This window comes from Polypterus senegalus, chromosome 3, assembly GCF_016835505.1.
Source record: "Polypterus senegalus isolate Bchr_013 chromosome 3, ASM1683550v1, whole genome shotgun sequence".
NCBI lineage: Eukaryota > Metazoa > Chordata > Cladistia > Polypteriformes > Polypteridae > Polypterus > Polypterus senegalus.
In genome coordinates this window covers 186,284,671-186,301,319 of record NC_053156.1, presented here as the reverse complement: position 1 = coordinate 186,301,319, position 16,649 = coordinate 186,284,671, and positions in this window count along the sequence as shown.

The following is a 16,649-nucleotide window of genomic DNA, read 5'->3' as shown; positions in this document are numbered from 1 at the left end:
TAGAACAATTAAACATGTACTACGAAGATATTTCAATTTTCCTTAAAAGTTTTGAAGAATCGGCATTCTAAGCTTATAGATGACTTAATGTCTATTACAGAGCTGATTGTGTGCCGATTGGGTATTTGGAGAAAGAAAAGGAAGGACAGGAATTGGGGGTTAGTACATTTGAAAGAGACAGTACTGCTGCAATAAATTATTTAATCGAAGGTCACGCACAATCACTGCACCACCATATTCCCATGTTTAATAACTCAGTTTTAAAATGCTTTAACTCCTATCATCATGAAAATAATATCAAGTGTACATCTCAGTATTTGAATTATTCAGAGAGCTGTAATATTACGAATGTAATGGATTCTGTGTCCTGTCAGAGGAAGAGAAAGCTCGAAGCATGTAGTGATTCACACAGAGCAAAAGATCAAATACAAAACAAAGCATTTAACGTGCTACTTTAGTTACTATGGGATTTGAGAAACTAGTAAATTAAACGGTTTTAAGATGAAGTTTATTATGTTCTAGTTTAATGACAAAATAAACTATGTGATTAAAGTGGAAATTTTGAGATTTCTTGCTTTTTTCCCACTGTGTGCCTATTTTTTTTTCTCTGTACCCTAACAAGCTTTCATATGACACTCAGACGGTGGGCTATGACTCGCTTTTTCATGACGACTTTGATATCTTTTTTATTTCGGTCACCATGCGAGTTTCACCGACACTCTATGTCACTTGATCAACTTCCTTTTGTTGTTTATACCACTGTTTAAACCAACAAATAGTATGTTTTTCCTTGCCTCCACTTGGTATTCGCTGAACTTCTTCTATTTCCTCCCGTGCTTTTGCCATTGCCATTTCACAGAATGCTGAGCTTAAGGGCTATTTATATTGATTCAAAGAGGTGTAATTCTGGGAGGAGTTTGGGGAGTGGGAAACTCTCTTCTATGCTGGTATCAGCAGAAGGATGGGTGAAGGTGAGAGTGGGTTAGGGTGGTCCAACCTGTTAAAGAAGTTGTTCATCAGGTTTGCTCTCTCCACGTCTCTGTCAGTGGTGTCATCCCGCTTCGAGCTGCAGCCAGTGATGATCTTCATCCCATCCCACACTTCTTACATGCTGTTATTCTGCAATTTCTGTTCCAGCTTTCTCTTGTACTGCTCCTTCGCCTCCCTGAGCTGGACTCAGAGTTCCTTCTGCACGCACTTCAGCTCATGCTGATCACCGCATTTAAAAGCCCTTTTCTTCTGTTTCAAAAGGCCCTTGATGTCACTTGTAATCCATGGCTTGCTGTTAGCATAGCAGCATACTGTTCTTACTGGATCTACAATGTTCATACAGAAGTTGATGTAGTCAGTAGTGCAGTCAACAATCTCCTCAATATTCTCACTATAAGATCCCTGCAGGATATCCCAGTCCGTAGTTCTAAAGCAGTCTCTGGGAGCCTGCTCTGCCTCAGGGGACCACTTCCTGAGGTTGTAGGTAGCTCCCTCACTCTTGGTTTGTAGTGAGGCTGAAGCAGAACCAACTTTTGATCTGCTTTCCCAAGTGCAGGCAGCAGGATGGTGCTGTATATGTCTTTAACATGCATGGTAGTGTGGCAGTAGTGCTGCTTCCTTGCAGTAAGGGGTCCCCAGGTGTACGTTCAGCATAGAGAACTTTATTGGAGGTGTGACGTGGCTCCAAAAAGCTGGATGTGTGAATGGGTATCGTACAGGTTTAATTTAAATATTGTGCAAATGTTGGGTTCGTGATCTGTGAATTCAATGGGTGTTCTTCTGACCGGCTTTCTTTATTGCATGCATGTTGTCTCTGTCTGACGTACCAAACCCCCAGTTCCTATCCTTCCTTTTTCTTTCTCCATATAACCAGTCACCACACGATAAACATATTTGTTAAATTAAAACTAGTTATGAACTTTAAAAAAAATCTTTGTTATACATGTTTAATTATGCCATCCATTCAAGGTTGTGCCCATCCCAGCAAGCATTGTGTGCAAGGCAGGAATAACAAGAACAACAAGAAACAACTACGGAACAACAAGAAAAAGCATTATTTATTTTCTAGTTTAGGTATAATGTTGATTGTGGTATATGTGCCTGGAAAAGATTTCAGAAAGGAGTAATTTTGAGAATAGCAGTAGATATAAATATTAAAGAAATAATACAGCATTTATGGAAACAAAACATATTAGATGGATATTGAATTAGTATATTAGGAGAAGTCCATTGCTTTCCCTTTTAAGGGTAATTTACCCAGTAAAATGAATTTGGGGTACAAGATGTATACAGTTAAGAATTGTATATATTGTAACCAATTAGATGTTTTATGTGTCAAAGATTTGAATATACAGCAGGAATATGTAAAGGGACAAAGAAAGTGTGCAGTGTTCTGGTGATCATAATTATGAAGAATGTAAAGAACTTATTTTGAAATGTAATTGTGGTTGGGAATAATTATGCAGCTTATGGAGGGTGCAATTATTATCAAGAAGCAAAAAAGTTCAGACAGTTAAAGAAATTAAAATCATCATATGCCGAAGCAGTAAGAAAAGTTAGAGAGAAGGATGGCAAGCATATTGGTGTAACTCAAGAAAAATCAAAGGCTGTGGAATAAAACATGAAACCAGTAACAATGGAAGATGTTTTAGAACATGTAAACAATACAACAAGAGATGTACTTAAACAAGAAACATAAATAGTGGATAAATAGCTTTTATTGTGGTGGTTGTAAATTGTACTGCACAGACAACTAAGAATTCTAAGAAAATGAAAATAATTATGAGGTCAGTACTTAACCATAACGGAAGGCAACACTGATAAATTACAGAAACTATTTCAGACTCCTCACTAATTATGTCAATGGAATGCAAGAAGTTTAATAGCAAATGGTCAGGAATTTAAGCAATATATACTATCTGTGAACATTTTACCAGAGGTGATTTGCATATAAGAAACCTGGCTAAAGGTTCATTTTCAGTTTAAAGGGTTTTGATTGTATTAGAAAAGATCGGTTATCTCAGGTTGTAGGTATTGTATTTGTGTTTGAAATTATGTCATATATAGAGAACATAAGATAAATATGGAATTTAAGTATAACATAGTAATAAAGAGCCCAGAAGGACAACTAATGTTATTTAATTTTTATAGTACAATCCAGGAGGGGTTCTGGAAAAACAAGAATTTGAAAAGCTATTTGTAAATTTAAGTTTAATTTTGGAGACTTTAAATCTCATAATGTATTGTGGGACAGTAAAAATACAGACAAAAATAGAGATTGTCTAGAACAGCTGCTAGATGGAGTAAATCTTGCATGCCTAAATGATGGTAGAGGCACCAGCTATGACAGTCATAGAAATGTATGTAGTTGTTTGAATGTAACGTTTGTGTCTAGTAGGTGGGCTGTTTGGAATGATTGGGTGATAGATTAAGAGGCAACAGTGGTGAATGATCATTTCATGATAATAAAAATAGATATATGTAAAACTCATTATATGGATAGGATACCAAGGTTTAATTTTAAAAAAAGCAAACTGGAATACAATATTTGTATTTGTACAATATTTAAGAATATTTGTAATTAACAGCTGCCTTAATTGATATTCTTGTTCAGCTAATTCAATATATTCCACTTAACAAAATAAAGTATGTGAGGCCAAAAATGGTGCCATGCTGTGATGGTAATTCACAAAAGAAAGAGAGCATTCAAGGAAATCTTTTACATAAAATGGTTTAATCGATTACAAATGGTTAGTAACAAAGAGCAGGAAAATCATTAAATTACCAAAAAGGAGTAGTGGTGAAAGTATTGTTCAACACTAATAAAAACACTCTAATTAAAGAAGCATGGGACAAGATAAAAAAGGTGAATGGGAAATACAGGAGTAAGAAAGTGAACTGTCTAAAAACTGCATTTGGGTAACTGGAGGTGAAGATTTGAATGAATAATGTAAAGAAGTTAGAAATCAACAGACTATGACATTTAATTGGATTCTGAAGGATTAGTATGATGATAATTATGGGAATAACAAGTTTATTTTTGCTGATTTTAATTTTATTTCTGAAGAAAAAAATACATATAGGCCTATAGCGCTTATATCAAATTTTAGTAAATGGAAAGAGTAATTTAATAAGAGATTACAGGGATTTTATTTTTTGTAGAAAAACTGGCGTTGATTACAGTTTTTCAAAGTGGATTCATGAAAGGCAGAAGTACAATTAATCAGATATTAAGACTGTAGTCTGAAATAAAGAGATAGTTGTTGCAATGTTTATAGATATAGAAAAGGCATATGACATGTTATGGAGATGGGTTATTAATTAAGATATGCAAATTACAGTTTGTGAGCACAAGTCCGAACACCATCAGACAAACATCAGCACTTTACTGAACACACGTTTATTTAATTTAATAAAGTCCTCACAGCACATAGTGCTCCCGCATCAATCACTCCCAACATGGGCCTCTCCCAATGCCCTCTTCAGGCCGCCTTTCTCTCTTCTGTCAGTAGAGCTTCATCCTGCTCCAGCTCCCGACTCTAGCTCCACGACTGTAGGAAGGCGGCCCCTTTAATAGTCACCCGGATGTGCTCCAGATGCTTGATGACGTTCTTTCAGCGGCACATCCTGGTTTTGTAGAAGTGCCACATGAACACCCGGAAGCACTATGGGTGTCACTGGAAAAATCTTCCCCCACCTTCCCAGGTGTGGTGTAAATGCAGAGCTCCCAGGCTTTAGGAGACTTAGGGCACCACCTGGTGGAAGACACGGGCCCCCACGGATTTGTGCCTCCTTGCTACATCTCCGTGGTCCCCTGCTTATCCAGGGCAGTTGCCCCCTTGTGGCCTGGGGGCGTACTGACTGCCTTCCCGTCCTTCAAGGCATCCTGGCTGGGTCTGGCCCCCAGCCTCCTGTGACAAGGTGGAGAATATTTTGGTGGATAAGGGACTTTTTATGGGGGGGTGGTGATGCATGCCAAAATTAAGACTCACAATGCGGGTATGTGCATTTGCTTGCGGAGCATTAAGACTCGCAATGCAGACAAGCTCATTAGGCATTAAGACTTGAAGGTCCTCGTTCATGTACTAGTGTTGCCATGGAAACCAATTCCCATAATGCACCTTACACAAGTGAGTGTAAGTGAGTGTTTGTGTCATTATCAGTTTACACATTTTATAGCAATTTTGGCAGCATATTGTGCAATCCTGAAGTACAAACACATGTCATAAGTAAATGTGCAGCATTCCACTTGTCTATTTTGATATTTAGGCTAGCAAAACAGAAGTAGTATTTGCTTGTTTGTACACTAGCTGCAGAGGTACTTAAAAGTGCATTAATGTACGAAACTATTTTTCAATCTATTCATTTTCAAAAATGATTGTCATATGTACACGCTATTTGTTTATTTTTCCTGCAAACAGGGATATTGTGTCGTCTTATAAATGCTGTCAGGTGCATTGTGTTATTTGCACAATATTTTTTATTTAATAAAAATGTAATTATTTTCTTCTTTTTCAGTAATGAGCCTTCACTTTTATAGGTTACTACAGCGAGACTGACAAAACACTTACTACGATAAGATGCAGATGAGAGCGTTGAGGTCCTCCATGTAATACAACTACATCATATTACCTTATCATATTTACTACTAAAGAGCAAAGCCGTAGCTATATTGGCAATTATTGTTACAAAATTTTTTTTTCGTTTGTGTTTTTTTTTTGTTTGTGTGTGTGTGTGTTTTTTTTAAAATGATGAATTTGCCAACTTTGAAGCAGCCAGGTTGCTGCAGGAAGCTGCTAGAATTTTGAGAAGAGAATCGGAAAGTCGATCAACAACATGTTCAGAAAAGTCTAATTGTTTAACTTGGATACAAAGGGAATAAACAACTCCTAGTGTGCTTGCACAATCCACTGTTACAAGACAGGACCAAATTCAAAGGAATCTTGTCCAGCTTTTCCAACCTTATGACCGTTCAAAGGGAGAAAGAAACCAGTACCCCAAGATCAAAAAGAAAATTACTTATGCAGCAGAAACTTGGACACATGAATTTTTCTGTCTAGCAGAAAATAATGGTTAACAATATGTCTGGTCCTGAAGAACGTCTTCTTTTGCAAAATTGTGGCCTTGGTCGGAAAAGAATAACTTTTCCAGACAAAAATGGAAGTTATGAAGATCTCACAAATCATTTCTTTGCTAGTTATCTGGTACCAAAATCAGCAGGAGGGTTTGAAATATTGAGGAGCTTTAAATGCAAAACTTTACACCCTATTCCTGTACCAGTCAGCGGGTACAATGTCAGATTTCTTTGAGCTGAAAGTGGCCTCAACCAAGCAGTGGCATATATATGACCACTTCAGACTAACCTAGACACCAACAGTGGCTGTGAACAAGAGGTAATTGCTAAAATTAATGGTGATATTTCTGATAAGACTTACTTTTGTAATATGTATAATTTAAAATGTAAATGCTATAAATCAAATTTAATTGTTTAATGATGTGTTCCATTGTTTCCCTCTGTCTTTATTTTAATCTAAACAGTGTTTCTTACAAATTAATGTCTGTATGTGTTTATTAATTTATTTTATTTTTCAACAACATGAATATAAGCCTAATGCTTTCAAAAAAATGATTTTACTTCATTTATCTCCACCACTTACTTGACTTTCCTTGTGACTACTAACTTCAAACCTAAGACAGCAAACTATATTAATTATAATAATAATAATTAAAATAACTTACACAGAATTATACATTTTATCCTTATAAAATCAAAACTTCATTTCTTGGAAAACAAAAATTGTTAATTCTGAAATTCTGCTCATGCAGATATGAAAATCGACACATAACCATTATAACACAGGAATTGTCGATGGTTATGATGGTTATTTTTAAAATCAACTCCAGTGTAAAATTTTAATTTTAGATTTAAGAAGTGGCTTTAGAGAAATGCCAAACCTGTGAACAAATGATTCCTCTGCAATTAAATTGTCAACACATAAGACAGTGCACAAGGTAATAATTGTTAATATTTTGCACTTTGTAATATTTACTTATATAGGTCCTTTTGAAGTATTTTTGTACGTTTCAGACTTTTAGTATATATAAATGCATGTTATGTTTGATTTGGTTATACTGTACCTACAATGCTAGTGTTTTGCTACAAGTGCATTTACCCAAAGCTAGCCATAATACTGAAAATCTGAAGGTTCAAATAATCCACAACTCCTTGTTAATTGAGTCAAAGTTTATTTAAAGTATATTTGTTCCATGTTCAGTGCATGTTTAGGGTGCAGTAAGCAGTATGGCTTCATGGCTAAAGTTCTGTGCTTTAAAGCACAAGGTTCACACCTGTTTCCCTTTAATAATTTGGTGTCCCCGGTGTAAACCATTTGGTGTTACAGCTATAAAATATGTAATGCACAGGTACCCTGTGGCTATATACAATAATTGTAGAACCACTAGATTATTATATATAGCACCTTTCCTTACTAAATATTAAAGGATGTATTATAAACAGTATTTAACAAATGAGAATTCTGACGTGACTATGAAAGATACCTTTTAAATAATGAGATAACCATGTAATTTACATTAAGAATGACCAGCTTATCTGTCATTTCTTTACTCAGGCAGACACAACTATGTAATGATTCACCAAGTAAAACACAACTCTTAGAAAAAGGATTACCAACTGTCTCTGGTAATGAGACATTTACATGTATGTCATGTTCTACAGCAAGCAGTGATGAAAACATGTTGCTACACAGGACATCTTCGGATAATGTTGATCCAGCGTATATGTCTTGTACTGGTATTTACAGGTGTGATAAACTTTAGGAGCAGTGTTTGTGAAAGTTTGTAACCCCTTGAATTTTTTTTTCAGGGTAAAATATTTTGTTCTTGTACTCATCATTAGAGACTACGTATATCTAATCAATATGGACATTTCAAGTGACTCAGAAGATGAGGAGTTCATTCAAGCTATATACAAATCCTTAAAAGGTGACACAGCTGCCAAGTAAGTTACATTTTTCAATGTCAAATCTGTAATTCTTAACATTTTGTTTTTAGCAAGGATTTGCCATCATTTTGTTTCATTGTCTGCACTTAATGCACAAAGAAATCAGCATGGATGAAGCTGTTCGCTTTAATATCAATAGAAAAAATGTCTGGGATGGGGCTTTGCGAGCAATGAGACGGCCATATTTTTCTGTTAAAAAATGACTTGACATCAAATCTACTGATGATGATGACGGGAATTCTGAAGGTGCTGTGGAGGACCAATGAGGGAATTTTTCAGGCAACTTTGCTCCAGTATTGTACCATGCCATAGTTTCGGGTTCAGACAATGTACAAGCAGATACTGAGGATATAAGTGACCACAAAATAAAATGCTTGCTGTCTGAGGTATGAACAGGGTGTTTTTTCCAGTGACCAAGTGTTTCTAGTGATTACATGTTACATTTTCTGTTAAAATGTTTAGATAGCAAAATCAGTTGAAAAGTGCAGCAATCTTCAGGCACTAGATGGGTGTTTAAGGAATATTACTATGCACAACAAAAAGGAGGGTCTGCAAGATGTAATTAACCAGTATGTTCTTCAGAGAAGAAGAGCACCATTTGAAAGGTACTATAATCAATTCACAAAACAAAATGCTAATTTTATAGAATATTTTGAAACAATTACCAATAAACTCTAACTATATATAGGCTTACTTACTTAATAATATAAATAAAGGTAATCAAATGCTGTTGTTGTCTTGTGGATCTAGGATCTAGTATGAATTATTGTGTACAATTGGTATGTTTTCCCTGGGTATTACAATTACAAATATTTTCTTTCTAGTTTAACCGACAACCTTGATTTTTTTCCTAGTACGAGTGAGTTTGGATCTGTGTGTATGTGACCTCCTCTACAAGGTGCTGCTGCTTTGTAAGCTTTGAACATTTGTGACCATATAATTTAGACCATACAATTTCAGAAAATTACTGGGTGGATGAAGATAAAACATAAATTTGATTTATTGTAGATTCCTAGATGGGCTACATTCTTGTTGACTTCTTGATGCAGTAAGGGCTCACCCAGCCTTATTCAAGCCCATTTTCACAAATACCAACCTGAAGCTGACAGCGAAGATGATAGAACAGTTATTTAAAGAAAATTTTTCGGAGAGAGGGAGCAACCGATATGAAGTAGAAAATGAAACCATCAGCTATTGGAGAGATTATCTATTGGATGCAGAGAGTATGGTTTCTTCATTATTTTCATATGTTTAATGGGCAGCCATGCTAGGGTTTATAGATAGATTATACACTATAAATCAGGGGTGTCAAACTCCAATCCTGGAAGATACACAGTGGATGCAGGTTTTCACTCCAGGCACTTTCTTAATTAGAAATGAGTAACTGCTGCAAATTTAACTTAATGAATATGACTTAACTATGACTGACTTACCTATTATTTTTCTTTTTTCTTAACCAGCAGCCAAACAGTAAAGAGATACAAAGCAAGCCAACAGATAACCAACTGATTAAGCGTGTTACAGTTAGTCCTAGAAGGCCACCATTTTAACCAACCATCTTCCTATTTAGCTGTTAATGAAACACTTTAATTGTATGGCTTGTTAGTATTCTCATTCTGGCACACCAATTAAGATCTAAATATTTTGTGGACCAGAGCAGATCAGTATTTCTCAGATCTAATGTTTAATTTTCAGAGACACACTGAGTCATTAAGGAACATTTTATGCTAAGCCTAAAATCCATATGCCTTGTATGGTGACACAGTAGTTATAAGCAGGCGGCTTCTGTCAAAATCGCAATTAGAGCTGTCAATCAAAATGAGTAATGACTTTTAAGCCCCGCCCCTATGATGTAATACCGAAAGTCCCGCCCCAATGACATCACTCCGGAAAAATCCCGGCCCCTCACGTGACCTATCTCCGCCCCTTTGGCTCCGCCTTTGAAGGGCACCCAGTCCCCGCCTTGAACCCGCCCCCGGCCCTCGATTGGTTCAGGAAACTGTCAAGGGCCGTTTGACGGATGTCTGTCCCCTCCTTGAACTCACCCCGGCACCTGATTGGTTAAGGAAACTGTCAAGGGTCATTTGACGGATGTCTGCCCCCTGCTTGAACCCACTCCCACCCCACACCCACCTGCATGCCCAGGTAACTGTCAAGGGCCGTTTGACGGATGTCTACCCCCCTTGAACTCCCCACCGGCCCCCACCCACTTCCTAGCCCCTCTCCCGAAAAACAAGCCCGGGCAGGTTACAGCCTTTACCTCAACAAGCCCAGACATGTCCTGACAAGATCAGACATGCCCAAGGTCGTCCCTGGACCAGTCCCAGCAGGTTCCAATCCGTACCCTGCTGACCTGAAGGGTCTGCCTTGGCCCCTGGGTCAGACTTCTGACGGTCGGACTTCTCACAATTCCCAATCCTCTCTCCGGAGGACGTGTGATCCCTGCTGAAAGCCCTTCTGAAAGGGTAGTATAAAAAGTGAAGCATCTTCTTCGGTTCTATCTATGATTTTAATATGAACACGAAATTAAAATATCTATCTCATCTTTGCTTTATGACTTGCAGCTCCAGGCTTTTTTCCCATCTCACAGACAGAATCTGCAGTAAAAACAGCCTTAGCGGTGATTCAAGCTTCCCATCTCACAGAAAGAAATCAAGCAGCCCAGCTTTTAGCCGACCTCCTGCGAGCAGGCCCTGCTCTCTCTACACACAGAAAGTAAAGTCAGGTATGGGAGGACTCTGTGAGTTTGATTGCAAACAACTGAGCCCGCCCGTTTCGAGCATCCATCCCCATAGCTTCTCACTTCAGCAGTGCAACTCATAGGATGACCCCCACACCGCTGAGGAATTCTTTGAGGTCCTTAGAAGCACCCAGAGGTTATTTTTCATCTCTTTTAAGGGAGTTTAGGATCACCCTTTTCAGAAAGCCATCTCCACTCCAATTATTTTAGACCGATTTCTCAACTATCAACTTGCTGTCTGCAAGTTCCCTTCCTCCGGCCCCAGCCTGTTCGTGTGCGCCCAGAACGTCTGTCCGTGGAATGTACTTCACTTTTCAAGGTGATGCATGAGATAACTAGTTTGATATAAGCCTTGTAAAAATCACACAGACGTATGCCGCAGTTCCCTTTTAAATCATGTTTGAGACGTATAAAAAGTCTAGCCTGGGCTGATTGGTGGCTGACACCAAAAATGTTCACATATATACAGAGCTTAATTTTAGGGTTTATTTTCCGGGGGCTGTCTAAAATCAGACAAAAGAACAAAACCCTAATTTCCTTAATTACATTGTCCTCCAGGCTGAGTAATGAACCACGTCCTGTACGTGTCGAGATGCAAGCCCATGCCTGTCATCCCTTACACTATACAGTATAACATGTTTAGTTATTCATTTTGTAAGTATAATATAATGAAGTTATTTTTAAAAGTAACACCACACCACTCAAGAGAGACTGATTAAAGGTGTGTTTTTGGATTTGCTGTGGTCAGTGATTTTTTTTTAATTTTTTGCTTAGCTCATTTCTATCACCTGGTTTAACTAGAGGCCTTTAAAACACCCTTTGGCAAGCCACAAATACGTTGGTCATGTTTTCAACTGTTTCCAAGGCATATAGCCCCCCAGCGTCTATATGAACTTCTTAGAAAAATTATTTCTTTTATCTTTGTATAGGATGAAATGAAATATAACTATTGTTCATGCAGACTATTCATGATTATTATAGGCGCCAAACGAGTATGTTTTTAAAAAACGAATGGCTGAATCCTTAATATTTCCAAGTTGATTCTCAAGTGCGTGCGTGAGCGCGCTCGTGTGTAGTCGCGTGAGTATAATATAAGATGTAGCATTTACTACGTGTACGACGATTAATGTACAAATTCATAGGACTGAAGCAAACCATTGTAATTTTTCATACCGAAACGGGTAATCCAATCAAGTAGTATTTTTTTTATTTCGGCATCTGAAAATTCAAACTGGGGTCTCTCCTCTGAGAATATTCAGGAGTGGCTTTAAAGCGCAGGCCGGTGGTGCATTAACTCTGACGTAAAAGTATTCTGAACTACTTGCAGAAGGGACCCACTTGTGAAATGCCTACTCTTTCGAAACGGCCTCTCTCTGTACGGAGCCGCTTGTTTTTAAGAGGCTGAGATAACGTAACATTTTTGCTTTATAAACTCTCATTTGGACAAGACTCCAGGAGCTTACTGTAACGGTGTTTTCTTTCATTTTGCTAAATGTAATTATTTTAATACAGAACAGTAACCCAAAATCTGGGTGATTTTAGATGTGTGAGTAATATAATGAAGTTATTTTTAAAAGTAACCCCACACCGCACAAGAGAGACAGATTCCACGTGTGTTTTAGGATTTGTTGCGGCCAGTGATTTTTTATTTTTTGCTTAGCTCATTTCTATCACCTAGGAGCCTTTTGACAAAGGAAAACTCTGTAAATACACTTGTGCATTTAAATTGAGATTTATAAGAAAGTACAGGAGGCTATAGTGAGGTGTGCTGGTTTAACTAGAGGCAGGGGATGTAAGAAGTGCTTTTCTGCACATATGAAGTTTATCGACCTAAAATCATGTGTTTAATATCAGCAGATTTAGCTCATGCTAGTGATCCACCCCAAGCATAGCATAGAACTTAATTTCTGTACTCATTTTAAATGATAATATCCAGTATAAAGTCCCTAAAGGAACTGGAGACATCTGATATCTTCTTTCATATATCTTTTCTTGCCAGCCCAGGTCATTCAGATTCTGCTTACAACACAAATGTACGATTATTTTTTCTCAAATGGCCAAATCTTTGGCCTGCTAATCATGAAAAAATAAATACATAAATAAATTAGATTTTATTCTCATGACACTTTATTTGCATATTTTATTATACCTACTTAACTTTTATCGACATTTATCTATCTCTATATTTATTTTTCTGTATCAGAAGGTAGTTTAAGTTAATTTGTTTTGGGTTCAATAGATGTATTTTTCATATTTTCGATTCTTGTTTTCTTTTTGTCACATCTTCAAGCCCCCTTTTTGTTACTTCGCGCCCCCTAGGGGGATCGCCCACAGTTTGAGAACCACTGTTGTAGGGTTTTATTTGTAAAACACTCTGCGGCATTTCAAGCTAAATTAGATTCCCTTGTTTATTCAGCTGTCCATCAGTGTTCCATTTTTGTTATAAATTGTATTTAGTCTCTCTTTATTTACTAAACATTTTATATGATGATTAGAAAACAGTTATCTTGTTCAGGCTTTAATTTAAAACAGCATTTTCATTAACAGGTTATAAACACTTTGGTACTCAGGGGGCTTTGTATAATACAAAGTTTTAGAAATTCTGTGAATGCTTGGTAATAGCCTTCCATTTTACAGCAGTTATGAGCCCCTGAAAATAAGAATGGTTATAGTAGGTTTTAGGAGCCTATACACTACGGGGCTGATAATTAGGCTTTGGACACGTTAGGCCAATCAGGATGAAAAATGTTTTTAGTGAATAGTTACATTATATCTATTATATGCGTTAGCACAAGGATTTATCTATTATATGCGTTAGCACAAGGATTACAATTTTACAGTCCTATACGTACACACTTCAGAATCAACTTGGAAATATTAAGGATTCAGCCATCCGTTTTTTAAAACATACTCGTTTAGCACCTATAATAATCATGAATAGTCTGCATGAAGAATAGTTATATTTCATTTAATCCTATACAAAGATAAAATAAATCATTCAATCATTCTAAGAAGTTCATATAGACGCTGGGGGGCTTTGTGCCTTGGAAACAGTTGTGGTTTGCCAAAGGGTGTTTTAAAGGCCTCTAGTTAAGCCTGAACATTAGGTGATAGAAATGAGCTAAGCAAAAAATTTAAAAAAATCACTGACCACAGCAAATCCAAAAACACATGTGGAATCTCTTGAGCGGTATGGTGTTATTTTTAAAAATAACTTCATTATATTATACTTACAAAATGAGTAACCAAACATGTTATACTGTATATAGTGTAAGGGATGACAGGCATGGGTTGGCCTCTCGACACGTACAGGACGTGGTTCATTACTCAGCCTGGAGGACAATGTAATTAAGGAAGTTAGGGTTTTGCTCTTTTGTCTGATTTTAGACAGCCCCCGGAAAATAAATCCTAAAGTTAAGCTCTGTATATATGTGAACATTTTTGGTATCAGCCACCAATCAGCCCAGGCTAGACTTTTTATACGTCTCAAACATGATTTAAAAGGGAACTGCGGCATACATGTGTGATTTTTACAAGGCTTATATCAAACTAGTTATCTCATGCATCACCTTGAAAAGTGAAATACATTCCACGGACAGACGTTCTGGGCGCACACGAACAGGCTGGGGCTGGAGGAAGGGATCTTGCAGACAGCAAGTTGATAGTTGAGAAATCGGTCTAAAATAATTGGAGTGGAGATGGCTCTCTGAAAAGGGTCATCCTAAACTCCCTTAAAAGAGATGAAAAATAATCTCTGGGTGCTTCAAAGGACCACAAAAAATTCCTCAGTGGCGTGGGGGCAGATTGGAAGGTACATCACTTGTCAGCTTGTGAATTGCACAGCTGAAGTGAGAAGCTATGGGGATGGGTGCTCGAAGCGGGTGGGCTCAGTTGTTTGCAAGCGAACTCACAGAGTCCTCCCATACCTGACTTTACTTTCTGTGTGTAGAGAGAGAGCAGGGCCTGCTCGCAGGGGGTCGGCTAAAAGCTGGGCTGCTTGATTTCTTTCTATGAGATGGGAAGCTTGAATCACCGCTAAGGCTCTTGTTACTGCAGATTCTGTCTGTGAGATGGGAAAAAAGCCTGGAGCTGCAAGTCATAAAGCAAAGATGAGATAGATATTTTTTATTTCGGGTTCATATTAAAATCATAGATAGAACCGAAGAAGATGCTTTGCTTTTTATACTGCCCTTTGAGAAGGGCTTTCAGCAGGGATCACACGTCCTCCGGAGAGAGGACTGGGAAATGTGGGGAGTCTGACCGTCAGGTGCTGCCTGACCTGGGGGCCAAGGCAGGCCCTTCAGGCCGACAGAGTACGGATGGGAACGTGGCCGGACTGGTCCAGGGACGACCTTGGGCATGTCTGATCTTGTCAGGACATGCCCTGGTCATGTCTGTGCTTGTCGAGGTAAAGGCTGTAACCTGCCTGGGCTTGTTTTTCAGGAGAGGGTTGGGGGCGGTGGTGAGTTCAAGGAGGGGACAGACATCCATCAAACGGCTCTTGACAGTTTGTTGAACCAATCAGGTGCAGGGGTGGGTTTCAAGGAGGGGGCAGACATGGCAGGTCTCGGTGTGTCTGATTTCTTTCTCTGTCAATGTGCTTATTGCTGCGGCAAGCTGACAAAAGAATCTGTCTGTGAGATGGGAAAAAAGTCAGGAGCTGTCATAAAGCCAAGATGAGATATTTAAATTTTGTGTTCATATTAAAATCATAGATAGAACCGAAGAAAATGCTTTACTTTTTTATAAAGCACTTTCAGAAGGGCTTTCAGCTGGGAGCACACGTCCTCCGGAGACAGGACTGGGAAGTGTGGGAAGGCCGGCCGTCAGATGCTGCCTCACCGGGTGCCGAGGCAGGCCCTTCAGCCCGACAGGGTACGGACGGGAACATACTGGGACTGGTCCAGGAACGACCTTGGGCATGTCTGATCTTGTCAGGACATGCCCTGGGCATGTCTGTGCTTGTCGAGGTAAAGGCTGTAACCTGCTCGGGCTTGTTTTTCGGGAGAGGGGGGCTAGGAAGTGGGTGGGGGCGGTGGGGAGTTCAAGGAGGGGGTAGACATCCATCAAACTGCCCATGACAGTTTCCTGAGCATGCAGGTGGGTGTGGGGTGGGAGCGGGGTCAAGCAGGGGGCAGACATCCATCAAACGACCCTTGACAGTTTGGTGAACCAATCAGGGGCGGGGGCGGGTTCAACGAGGGGGCAGACATCCGTCAAACGGCCCTTGACAGTTTCCTGAACCTATCAGGGGTGGGTTCGACGAGGGGTCAGACACCCATCAAATTCCCCTTCTCCCTCTCTGGAAACTTCCAGAACCAATCAGGGGCTGGGGGTGGGTTCAAGGCGGAGTCTGGCGGGAGACTGGGTGCCCTTCACCCATCCATCGCCAGGGGTCGGTGCCAAAGGGATGGAGATAGGTCCCGTGAGGGGTCAGGACTTTCCGGAGTTACATCATCAGGGCGACAGGGCAGAACTTCTGGTATTGCGGCATCAGGGCGGGACTTCCGGTATGACATCATAGGGGCGGAGCTTAAAAGTCATTAATCATTTGGATTGACAGCTCTAATTGCGATTTTGACACAAGCCGCCTGCCTATAACTACATGACACTATAAATTCAAATCCATCCAAGGACTATTATACCCTTAGTTAGTGGATTTCAACTGTTCTCCTTGACATATGAGAGGTGGTAAGTATTATTTAATATGCCTCATATCTTATACCCTTAGTCACTAGATTTCAACTATTTTCCTTGTCATATAAGAGGTGGTAAGTATTATTTAAAATGTCTCATGTCTGCCCTCTTTTCTTTCTTTTGACAGTTCACACATAACTTACATAAGTCAAACTTAACTATGCACTAAGAGAATATAGCATTTTAATGTATTTATTTTTG